Source organism: Tachyglossus aculeatus, chromosome 21 (assembly GCF_015852505.1).
Source record: "Tachyglossus aculeatus isolate mTacAcu1 chromosome 21, mTacAcu1.pri, whole genome shotgun sequence".
Taxonomy (NCBI): Eukaryota; Metazoa; Chordata; class Mammalia; order Monotremata; family Tachyglossidae; genus Tachyglossus; species Tachyglossus aculeatus.
Window position 1 is genome coordinate 58,306,709 of NC_052086.1, and position 13,214 is coordinate 58,319,922.

Sequence of the window (13,214 nt, forward strand, 5' to 3'; positions counted from 1 at the left end):
CGCTCAATAAATATGTGTGAATATCATCATTATTTCCATTAGGAAATAATGGAGCGCGGCGGAGCTATTCCGCCCACTAGGTGGCGCCTACGCCTGGTAATAATAATAATGGCATTTGTTAGGTGCTTACTATGGGTGAAGCACTGTTCTAAGAACGGGGGGATACAAGGTGATAATAGTAATAATGTTGGTATTTGTTAAGCGATTACTATGTGCCAAGCACTGTTCTAAGCGCTAGGGTAGATACAAGGTAATCAGGTTATCCCACGTGGGGCTCTCTGCCTTCATCCCCATTTTACAGATGAGGGAACTGAGGCCCAGAGAAGTTAAGTGACTTGCCCAAGGTTACACACCTGACAAGTGGCGGAGCCGGGATTAGAACCAATGACCCTTGACTCCCAAGCCCGGGCTGTTTCCACTGAGCCACGGTGATCAATCAGGTTGTCCCACGTGGGGCCCACAGTCTTCATCCCCATTGACAGATGAGGGACCTGAGGCACAGAGAAGCAAAGTGACTTGCCCAAAGTCACACAGCTGACAAGTGGCGGAGCCTGGATTAGACCCCATGACCTCTGACTCTCAAGTGCGCAGTACAGTGCTCTGCACACAGGCGCTCAAGAAATACGTTTGAATATCATCGTTATTATTTCCATTAGGCCTCGATGCTTCTCGTCAAGCAAGCCCAGGACGGAAAGAAGTGCAGGCCGGACCAGGACTACCACTACGCGACTCTGGAACACCTCCTTCTTGCGATCCGAATCCACGTGAACCACCCGCCCAGAGCTCCTGGAGCGCGGAGTAGCTAGTCCGTCCACTAGGTGGCGACTGTGCCTTATACTCTATCAAGTGCTCAGGACAGTGCTCCGCACACAGTAGGCGCTCAAGAAATACGTGTGAATCCCATCATTATCATTAGGCCTCAATTGCTTGACGAGAAGCAGCCCAGGGCGGTAAGAAGTGCACTAGGTGGTCCCTGCGCCTTATACTCTATCAAGTGCTCAGTACAGTGCTCAGCACACATAGGGTGCTCAAGAAATACGTGTGAATCCCATCGTTACCATTTCCATTGGGCCTCGATTGCTTGACGAGAAGCAGCCCAGGGCGGTAAGAAGTGCACTAGGTGGCCCCTGTGCCTTATACTCTATCAAGTGCTCAGGACAGTGCTCTGCACACAGTAGGCGCTCAAGAAATACGTGTGAATCCCATCGTTATCATTTCCATTAGGCCTTGATTGCTTGACGAGAAGCAGCCCAGGGCGGTAAGAAGTGCAGGCCAGACCAGGACTGCTACTACGCGACTCTGGAACACCGCCCTCCACGTGAACCACCCGCCCAGCGCTCCCGGAGCACGGAGGAGCTAGTCCGTCCACTAGGTGGCGCCTGCGCCTTATACGCTATCAAGTGCTCAGGACTCTATCAAGTGCCCAGGACAGTGCTCCGCACACAGTAGGCGCTCAAGAAATACGTGTGAATCCCATCGTTATCATTTCCGTTAGGCCTCGATTGCTTGACGAGAAGCAGCCCAGGGCGGTAAGAAGTGCAGGCCGGACCGGGACTGTTACTACGCGACTCTGGAACAACGCCCTCTTGCGGCCCGAGTCCACGTGAGCCAGCAGCCCAGCGCTCCGGGAGCGCGGGGGAGCTAGTCCGTCCACTAGGTGGCGCCTGCGCCTTATACTCTATCAAGTGCGCAGGACAGCGCGGAGGAGCTGTTCCGTCCACTAGGTGGCGCCTGCGCCTTATACTCTATCAAGTGCTCAGGACAGTGCTCCGCACACAGTAGGCGCTCAAAAAATACGTGTAAATCCCATCGTTATTATTTCCATTAGGCCTCGACTGCTTGACGAGAAGCAGCCCAGGGGGGTAAGAAGTGCAGGCCGGACCAGGACTGTTACAACGCGACTCTGGAACACCGCCCTCCACGTGAACCACCCGCCCAGTGCTTCCGGAGCGCGGAGGAGCTAGTCCGTCCACTAGGTGGCGCCTGCGCCTTATACTCTATCAAGTGCTCAGGACAGTGCTCTGCACACATAGGGCGCTCAAGAAATACGTGTGAACCCCATCGTTATCATTACCATTAGGCCTCGACTGCTTGACGAGAAGCAGCCCAGGGCGGCAAGAAGTGCAGGCCGGACCGGGACTGTTACAACGCGACTCTGGAACACCGCCCTCTTGCGGCCCGAGTCCACGTGAGCCTGCAGCCCAGCGCTCCGGGAGCGCGGGGGAGCTGTTCCGTCCACTAGGTGGCGCCTGCACCTTATACTCTATCAAGTGCTCAGGACTCTATCAAGTGCTCAGGACAGTGCTCTGCACACAGTAGGCGCTCAAGAAATACGCGTGAATCCCATCGTTATCATTTCCATTGGGCCTCGATTGCTTGACGAGAAGCAGCCCAGGGCAGTAAGAAGTGCAAGCCAGATTAGGACTGTTACCACGCGACTCTGGAACACCGCCCTCTTGCGGCCCGAGTCCACGTGAGCTACCAGCCCAGCGCTCCGGGAGCGCGGGTGAGCTAGTCCGTCCTCTAGGTGGCGCCTGCGCCTTATACTCTATCAAGTGCTCAGGACAGTGCTCAGCACATATAGGGCGCTCAAGAAATAAGTGTGAATCCCATCGTTATCATTTCCATTAGGCCTCGATTGCTTGACGAGAAGCCGCCCAGGGCGGTAAGAAGTGCAGGCCGGACCGGGACTGTTACAACGCGACTCTGGAACACCGCCCTCTTGCGGCCCGAGTCCACGTGAGCTACCAGCCCAGCGCTCCGGGAGCGCGGGTGAGCTAGTCCGTCCTCTAGGTGGCGCCTGCGCCTTATACTCTATCAAGTGCTCAGGACAGTGCTCAGCACATATAGGGCGCTCAAGAAATACGTGTGAATCCCATCGTTATCATTTCCATTAGGCCTCGACTGCTTGACGAGAAGCAGCCCAGGGCGGTAAGAAGTGCAGGCCGGACCGGGACTGTTACAACGCGACTCTGGAACAGCGCCCTCTTGCGGCCCGAGTCCACGTGAGCCGGGAGCGCGGGGGAGCCGTTCCGTCCACTAGGTGTCGCCCGCGCCTCGCCCAACGTCCGCGGGCTGCCTAACGGCCGCGGTGGCGTTGTCCGTCCGTCCGTCCGGCTGGTCCCCCGGCCGGCTGGTCCCCCTGTTCGGGCCCGAGGAGCGGGGACCGTCCTGTCCATCCGTCCGTCCGTCCGGGGGCAGGAGGGGGCCGAGCCTGCCGCCACTTCCCAGAAGCCCTCGGGGGAGCCGCAGCGCACCGCACAGCACCGCACCGCCCCACCCAGCCCAGCCCAGGTGAGTGCCCCCCAACTTGCAGGACAGGTGGGGCGGGCCAGGCCACCCACGGTGGGGGGAAAAGGGGGAGCGGCGCCAAAGAAGCACCTTTCAATTTATTGCTAAAAAGAAACGTATCCCGGGGTGCCCACCGAAGCGGCCGTGCCCACCTCTCCCTCCGGCAGGAGCCAGCGGAGGTTGGCAGAGGGGCCACGGGGACCCTATAATTCTATTTATATTGCTGCCCGGCTGCTTGCTTTTTTATCAGTCAATCAGTCAATCGTATTTATTGAGCGCCTACTGTGTGCAGAGCACTATTCTAAGCTCTTGGGAAGTACAAGCTGGCAACATCTAGAGACAGTCCCCACCCAACGGTGGGCTCACAGTCTGGAAGGGGGAGACGGAGAACAAGACCAAACAGATTAACAAAATAAAATAAATAGGATAGATATGTACAGGTAAAATAAATAGAGTAATAAATATCATCATCATCAATCATATTGAGTGCTTACTGTGTGCAGAGCACTGTTCTAAGCGCTTGGGAAGTACAAGCTGGCAACATCTAGAGACGGTCCCCACCCAACGGTGGGCTCACAGTCTAGAAGGGGGAGACGGAGAACGAGACCAAACAGATTAACAGAATAAATATGTACAAGTAAAATAGAGTAATAAATATCATCATCGTCATCAATCGTATTGAGCGCTTACTGTGTGCAGAGCACTGTACTGAGCGCTTGGGAAGGACAAGCTGGCAACATCTAGAGACAGTCCCTACCCAACAGCGGGCTCACAGTCTAGAAGGGGGAGACAGGGAACAAAACCGAACATATTAACAAAATAAAATAAATAGAATAGATATGTACAAGTAAAATAGCGTAATAAATATCATCATCATCATCAATCGTATTGAGCGCTTACTGTGTGCAGAGCACTGTACTGAGCGCTTGGGAAGTACAGGTTGGCAACATCTAGAGACAGTCCCTACCCAACGGTGGGCTCACAGTCTAGAAGGGGGATTCGGAGAACAAGACCAAACATATTAACAAAATAAAATAAATAGAATAGATATGTACAGGTAAAATAAATAAATAGAGTAATAAATATCATCATCATCATCATCAATCCTCAATCATCAATCCTTTTAGACTGTGAGCCCATGGTTGGGTAGGGACTGTCTCTATATGTTGCCAACTTGTACTTCCCAAGCGCTTAGTCCAGTGCTCTGAACACAGTAAGCGCTCAATAAATACGATTGCTTGATTGATTGATCAATCGTATTCAGCGCTTACTGTGTGCAGAGCACTGTACTCAGCGCTTGGGAAGGACAAGCTGGCAACATCTAGAGACAGTCCCTACCCAACAGTGGGCTCACCGTCTAGAAGGGGGAGACGGAGAACAAGACCAAACAGATTAACAAAATAAAATAAATAGAATAGATATGTACCAGTAAAATAAATAAATAAATAGAGTAATAAATATGTACAAACATATATACAGGTGCTGTGGGGAATCAATCAGTCGTATTTATTGAGCGCTTACTCTGTGCAGAGCACTGTACTAAGCGCTTGGGAAGGACAAGCTGGCAACATCTAGAGACAGTCCCTACCCAACAGTGGGCTCACAGTCTAGAAGGGGAAGACGGAGAACAAAACCAAACATATTAACAAATAAAAAGAATGGATATGTACAAGTAAAATAAATAGAGTAAAAAATATGTACAAACATATATACATATATACAGGTGCTGTGGGGAATCAATCAATCATATTTATTGAGCGCTTACTGTACTAAGCGCTTGGGAAGTACAAGTTGGCAACATCTAGCGACAGTCCCTACCCAACAGTGGGCTCGCTGTCTAGAAGGGGGAGACGGAGAACAAAACCAAACATATTAACAAAATAAAATAAATAGAATAGATATATACAGGTAAAATAAATAAATAGAGTAATAAATATCATCATCATCAATCCTCAATCATCAATCCTTTTAGACTGTGAGCCCACGGTTGGGTAGGGACTGTCTCTATACGTTGCTGACTTGTACTTCCCAAGCGCTTAGTACAGTGCTTTGCACACAGTAAGCGCTCAATGAATACAATTGATTGATTGATCAATCGTATTGAGCGCTTACTGTGTGCAGAGCACTGTACTAAGCGCTTGGGAAGTACAAGTTGGCAACATCTACAGACAGTCCCCACCCAACCGTGGGCTCACAGTCTAGAAGGGGGAGACGGAGAACAAAACCAAAGATATTAACAAAATAAAATAAATAGAATAGATATGTACAAGTAAAATAAATAGAGTAATGAATATCATCATCATCAATCGCATTTATTGAGTGCTTACTGTGTGCAGAGCACTGTACTAAGCTCTTGGGAAGTACAGGTTGGCAACATCTAAAGACAGTCCCTACCCAACAGTGGGCTCACAGTCTAGAAGGGGGAGACAGAGAACAAAACCAAACATATTAACAAAAAAAAATAAATAGAATAGATATGTATAAGTAAAATAAATAGAGTAATAAATATCATCATCATCAATCGTATTTATTGAGCGCTTACTGTGTGCAGAGCACTGTACTAAGCGCTTGGGAAGTACAGGTTGGCAACATCTAGAGACAGTCCCTACCCAACAGTGGGCTCACAGTCTAGAAGGGGGAGACGGAGAACAAAACCAAACATATTAACAAAATAAAATAAATAGAATAGATATGTACAAGTAAATAGAGTAATAAATATGTACATACATATATACAGGTGCTGTGGGGAAGGGAAGGAGGTAAGACGGTGGGGATGGAGGGGGGACGAGGGGGAGAGGAAAGAGGGGGCTCAGTCTGGGAAGGCCTCCTGGAGGAGGTGAGCTCTCACCCACCCTCTTGAAGGGAGGAAGAGAGCTAGCTTGGCTAGGTTTTATGTCCATCTCCCTCCCCCCCCCCCCCCCACCCCAGACTGTAAGCCCGTTTTAGGCAGGGATTGTCTTTCTTTATTGCTGTATTGTACTTTCCAAGAGCTCAGTACAGCGCTGTGCACACAGTAAGTGCATAATAAATAATAATAAGGGCCTGTATTAAGCGCTTACTATGTGTAAAGCACTGTTCTAAGTGCCGGGGAGGTTACAAGGCGATCAGGTTGTCCCACATGGGGCTCACAGCCTTCTGCACAAAGTAAGCGCATAATAAATAATAATAATAGCATTTATTAAGAGCTTACTATGCACAAAGCACTGTTCTAAGCGCCGGCGAGGTTACAAGGCCATCAGGTTGTCCCACATGGGGCTCACAGCGCTCTGCACACAGTAAGCGCATAATAAATAATAATAATGGCCTGTATTAAGCGCTTACTTTGTGCAAAGCACTTTTCTAAGCGCCGGGGAGGTTACAAGGCGATCAGGTTGTCCTACATTGGGCTCACAGCGCTCTGCAAACAGTAAGCGCATAATAAATAATAATAATGGCATTTATTAAGGGCTTACTATGCGCAAAGCACTGTTCTAAGAGCCGGGGAGGTTACAAGGTGATCAGGTTGTCCCACATGGGGCTCACAGTCTTCATCGCCATTTTACAGATGAGGGCACTGAGGCCCAGAGAAGTGAAGTGAGTTGCCCAGAGTCATCCAGCTGAGAAGGGGCGGAGCCGGGATTTGAACCCATGACCTCTGACTCCAAAGCCCGTGCTCTTTCCACTGAGCCACACTGCTTCTAAATGTGATTGAATGAATGAATGACCCCGAGGAAAGAGCCCGCGTGGGGCATGCAAGACCGTGGGCCCTTTGTGGGCAGGGATTTTTCCCTCTTCTGCTGCATCGTACTTTCCCAGTGCTTAGTGCAGTGTTCTGCACATAGTAAGCACTTAATACCTATGAATGAATAAATGAATCCATCCACGCACCAGATCCTTCGCCCTCTCCCAAGTGCTTCATCCAGTGCCCTGCAAACAGCGAGCGCTCACTAAATACGGTTGCATGAATTGATTGAGTGCTTCCTGCATGCAAAGCCCTGTTCCAAGCACTGGGGAGAGGGCACTAGGACAGAGGCGTCGAGCGGTCTTGGGAAAGTGCAGGAACCGTCGCGACCATGGGCAGGGGGTGAGAACTGAGCTGGCAAGATTGATTTTCGTCATCTTTTTTTTTTTGATGGCATTTATTAAGTGCTTAATATGTGCAAAGCACTGTTCTAAGCGCTGGGGAGGTTACAAGGTGATCAGGTGTCCCATGTGGGGCTCACAGTCTTAATCCCCATTTTACAGATGAGGTAACTGAGGCACAGAGAAGTTAAGTGACTTGCCCAAAGTCACACAGCTGACAATTGGTGGAGCCAGGGTTTGAACCCATGACCTCTGACTCCAAAGCCCGGGCTCTTTTCCAATGAGCCACGCTGCTTCTTGGAAAGTGGAGCCGGAGAGCTGGGGCTGGTCCGATTGCCGTTGGAGACCGAACCTGCGCGGCTGCAGGTGCTTGGTCCAGGGACAACGGACCAGACCCGGACCGTCCCATTTGAAACTTCCAGCTGATCAGGTGGTCTGGAGCTCTTTCAGGAAACCCGTTTTTTTTCCATGGGCTTTGGCCTCAGTAGTAATAACAACTATGCCGTCAGTTGGATAGAGCACAGGCCTGGAAGGCAGAAGGGCGTGGGTTCTAATCCCCGGGCCGCCATGTGTCCGCTGTGTGACCGTGGACAAGTCACTTCACTTCTCTGTGCCTCAGTTATCTCTTCTGTAAAATGGGGATTGGAACTATGAGCTCCACATGGGACATAGTCCAGCTTGTTTTGCTTATATCCTTTGGAGTCAGAGCTCATGGATTGTCAGCCGTGTGACTTTGGGCAAGTCACTTAACTTCTCTGTGCCTCAGTTACCTCATCTGTAAAATGGGGATTAAGACTGTGAGACCCCCGTGGGGCAATCTGATCACTTTATAATCTCCCCAGCGCTTAGAACAGTGCTTTGCACATAGTAAGCACTTAACAAATGCCATCATCATCATCATCATCCCGGCTCTGCCAAGTGTCAGCTGTGTGACTTTGGGCAAGTCACTTAACTTCTCTGTGCCTGTTACTTCATCAGTAAAATGGGGGTTAAAACTGTGAGTCCCCCGTGGGACAACCTGATCACCTTGTAACCTCCCCAGCGCTTAGAACAGTGCTTTGCACATATTCAATCGTATTTATTTAGTGCTTACTGTGTGCAGAGCACTGTACTAAGTGCTCGGGAAATACAAGTTGGCAACATATAGAGACAGTCCTTACCCACCAGTGGGCTCACAGTCTAGAAGGGGGAGACAGGGAACAAAACCAAACATATTAACGAAATAAAATAGAATAAATATGTACAAATAAAATAGAGTAATAAATTCATACAAACATATATACATACATACAGGTGCTGTGGGGAGGAGAAGAAGGTAAGGCGGGGGGGATGAGGAGGGGGAGGAGGGGGATAGAAAGGAGGGAGCTAAGTCTGGGAAGGCCTCCTAGAGGAGGTGCGCTCTCAGTAGGGCCTTAAAGGGAGGAAGAGAGCTAGCTTGGCGGATGTGCAGAGGGAGGGCATTTCAGGCCAGGGGGATGAGGTGGGCCAGGGATCGACGGCGGGATGGGCGAGAACGAGGCACAGTGAGGAGATTAGCTGCAGAGGAGCGGAGAGTGCGGGCTGGGCTGTAGAAGGAGAGAAGGGAGGTGAGGTAGGAGGGGGCGAGGTGATGGACAGCCTTGAAGCCGAAGGTGAGGAGTTTTTGCCTGATGCGTAGGTTGATTGGAAGCCACTGGAGATTTTTGAGGAAATCCTACACATACTAAGCGCCTAACAAATACCATCATTATTATTATTATATCCACCTCAGGCTTAGTACAGTGCCTGGCACATAGAAAGCACATAACAAATGCCACCATCATTAAATGCTTGCTATGATAAAAATTAATAAAAATAATAATTATGGTACTTAAGTGCTTACTATGTGCCAGGCACTGTTCTAAGTGCTGGGATAAATACAAGTCAGGTTGGACACAGTCCCTGTCCCACATGGAGCTCACACTCTTAATCCCCATTTTGCAGATGAGGGAACTGAGGCCCAGGGAAGTGAAGTGGCTTGCCCAAGGTCACACAGAAGACCTGTGGCCGTCGGGATTGGAACCTAGGTCCTTCAGGCTCCCAAGCCCTTGCTCTATCCACTATGCCATGCTGCTGCCTATGTGCCAAGTACTGTTCCAAGCGCTGGGGTAGATCCAAAGTAATCAGGTTGGACGCAGTCCCTGTCCCACATGGGGCTCACAGTCTTAATCCTCATTTTACAGTTGCGGTAGGGGAGGCACAGAGAAGTGAAGTAACTTGCCCAGGGTCATACAGCAGACAAGTGGCAGAGCCTGGATTAAAACCCATGTCCTTTGACTCCCAAGCTATGTTCTATCCATTAGGCTATGCTGCTTCCCACTAGATAAAAGTAAAATTGCCTTAAGAAGAGTAAATTCAGTCATTCAGTCGTATTTATTGAGCGATTACTGTCAGTCAGGCAGTCAGTCATAGTTATTGAGTGATTACTGTATGCAGAGCACTGTACTGGGCTCATGGGAGCCCAAAACAAACTTACAGTCTAGAGGGGGGAGACAGACATTTATATAAATAAATTACAGATATGTACATAAATGCTCTGGGGCTGGGAGTGGGGATGAATTCAGCATCCTATACAGAAATGGCAGGGCAGAACAGTTTTTTATGGTATTTAAGTGCTTACTATATGCCAGGCACTGCACTAAATGCTGGAGTAAATACAAGATAATCATGATGGACACAATCCATATCCCACATGGGACTCACAGTCTTAGAGAAGCAGCATGGCTTATTGGCAAGAGTGTGGGCTTTTGGGAGTCAGAGGTCTTGGTTTCTAATGCTGACTCTGCTATTTGTCTGCTGTGTGATCTTGGGCAAGTCACCTTCTCTCTGCCTTTGTTATGTCATCTGTAAAATGGGGATTGAGACTGAGCCCCACGTGGGACAGGGACTGTGTCCAATCTGATTACCTTGTATCCATCCACTCTAGCCCTTAAAGAAGGGCTTGGCATATATTAAGTGCTTAAATGCCATAATTATAATTATAATTGTTATTGTTATTATTATTAATCCCCATTTTACAGATGCAGAGCATTGTATGAAGTGCTTGGGAGAGTACAATATAACCATATAATAGGCAAATTCCCTGCCCACAATGAGTTTACAGTCACAGAGAAGTAAAGTGACTTACCTAATGTCACACAACAGACAAGTGGTAGAGCCAGGATTAGAACCCAGGTCTTTCTGACTGCCAGGCCCATATGCTCTCCAGTAGGTCACACTGCTTCTCCCAATGTCTCTGGGGCCCACCAGGGTTCCCCAGTTTCAGGCCTCTGTAGACTGTGAGCCCACTGTTGGGTAGGGACCGTCTCTATATGTTGCCAACTTGTACTTCCCAAGCGCTTAGTACAGTGCTCTGCACACAGTAAGCGCTCAATAAATACGATTGATTGTTGTCCGCAAACTCACAGTTGTTAAAAAAAAATGGTGAAGGAACATGGAAATGGACCTGATACCAAATGCTACTTCCTGTTCGAAAGGAAAGAGCGAAAACTGAAGCTTGAAGTTTGTTTTATTTTGTTTATTATAAACTAAGCAGCTAAGTGCCATAAGCACCTTGAGGGCTGGAATTGTGTCTACCTGTTGTAGTCTCCCAAGTACTTAGTGCAATGTGTGCATGAAGTAAAAACTCAATAAAATACTATTGATTGATTGGATTAATGGCCAAGTGGAAAGGGCACAGGCCTGGAAATCAGAGTGAGTGAAGAGACTGAGAGTGAGAGCCTCCCGGCTCCACCACTTACCTGCTCTGTGACCTTGGGCAAGTCACTTAACTTCTCTGAGCCTCAGTTTCCAAACCTGTAAAATGGGGTTACAATAGGGATTGGGTCTGGGTTTCATCTGATTGTAGTGTTATCTTTCCCCAGCACCTAGTACAGAGCTTAGCATCACCCAGAGATCTGAATCTAAAAAAAGGGACTGGATTTGAGCTCTTACCTGATTTGTCATATTCTTCTCCAGACTTTTTAAGTGAGTTCAAATTCCTCTCCTCCAGTTCTTTCCTTGACCACCTCCAATTGGCTTCCATCCCCTTCACTCCACAGAAACTGGCCTCTCAAAGGTCACCAATGATCTCCTTCTTGCCACATCCAATGGCCTCTACTCCATCTTAATCCTCCTCAACCTCTCAGCTGCCTTCCACTCTGTTGACCACCCCCTTCTCCTGGAAATGTCATCCAACCTTGGCTTCACTAACTCTGTCTGATACAGCACAAGCCTGGGAAGGTCATGGGTTTTAATCCTGACTCTGCCACTTGTCTGTTGTGTAACCTTGGGCAAGTCACTTCTCTTCTCTGTGCCACAGTTACCTCATCTGTAAAATGTGGATTGAGACTGTGAGCCCTATGTGGTAAAGGGACTGTGTCCAACCTGACTTTTTTGTATCAGCCCCAGCACTTAGTATAGTGCCTGGCACATAGTAAGCGCTTAACAAATTCCATAATTATTAGTCTCAGTCTCAGTCCTTCACGAACTCCTCCTCTATTTCCCACCCCCAAACTGTGGGGGTCCCTGAAGGTTCAGTTCTGCGTTTCCCTCTATTCTCCTTCTACACCCAGTCCCTTGGAGAACTCATTTGCTCCCATGGCTTCAACTGCCACCTTTATGTAAATAGTACACAAATCTACATCTCCAGCTCTGATCTCTCTCCCTCTCTCCAGTCTCACATCTCCTCCTGCCTTCATCCTTCTTGGATGTCCTGTCACCTCAGTCTTAACATGTCCAAAACAGAGCTCCTTATCTTCCCACCCAAACCCTGTCCTCCCCCGACTTTCCCCATCACTGTAGACGGACTACCATCCTTCCTGTCTCACAAGCCCATAACCTTGGTGTTATCCTTGACTTCTCTCTTTCATTCAACCCACATAGTCCATCACCAAATCCTGTCCCACCTTTGCAACATCACAAAAATCTGCCCTATTCCCTCTGTCCAAACTGCTACCAAGTTAATACAATCACTCATCCTATCCTGCCTGGCTTAACTGCATCAACCTCCTTACTGACCTCCCAGCTTCCTGTCTCTACCCACTCCAGTCCATGCTTCACTCAGCTGCCCAGATCATTTTTGTACAAAAACGTTCAGGGCATGTCACCACGCTCCTCAGAAAGCTCCAGTGATTGCCCATCCACCTCCTCATCAAACAAAAACTCCTCACTATAGGCTTTAAAGCCCTCCGCCACCTTGTCCCCTCCTACCTCACCTCACTTCTCTCTTTCTACAACCCAGCCCACACACTTCGCTCCTCTGGTGCTGATCTTCTTCACTGTGCTTCAATCTCTCCTGTCTCGCCGCCAACCCCTAGCCCATATCCTGCCTCTAGCCTGGAATGCCCTCCTTCCTTAAATTCGACAGACAATTACTCTCTCCCCCTTCAAAACCTTATTGAAGGCACGTCTCCTCTAAGAGGCCTTCCAATACTGAGCCCCGCTTTTCCTCATCTCCTACTCCCTTCTGTGTTACCCTGACTTGCTTCCTTTGCTCTTCCACCCTCCCATCCCCACAGCACTTCATACATATCTGTAATTTTATTTATTTGTATTGATGTCTGTCTCCTCCCTTCTAGATTGTACGCTCGTTGTGGGCAGGGAATGTGTCTGTTTATTGTATTGTACTCTCCCAATCGCTTAGTACAGTGCTTTGCACACAGCGCTCAATAAGTACTACTGAATGAGTGAATGAATGAGCAAGGGATTGGTGAGCAAAGTTGCAAATCTTTATTTTTGGTCTTTAATGTTATAGGAAGTGTTGGATTCATCTGAATAATCAAATATAATTTTCCACATTCTCTTTGATTACCAACGTAATCAAGAAGGACAGGCCACCTAAAGAGAATCAAAACCCTCATTCC

The 13,214-nt window shown here is 48.7% G+C and overlaps 1 protein-coding gene across 4 annotated transcripts in view; it reads left to right on the forward strand.

Moving 5' to 3' along the window:
• The first annotated feature begins 3,049 nt into the window (after positions 1 to 3,049).
• The window catches only part of RADIL (Rap associating with DIL domain), a 105,307-nt gene continuing 95,142 nt past the window's right edge, over positions 3,050 to 13,214 (forward strand). For all 4 annotated transcript variants that reach the window (XR_005455330.1, XM_038762388.1, XM_038762387.1 and 1 more), the window contains exon 1: positions 3,050 to 3,294. The gene's annotated coding sequence lies outside the window, so the exon portion shown is untranslated. The remainder of the gene's footprint in view (positions 3,295 to 13,214) is intronic.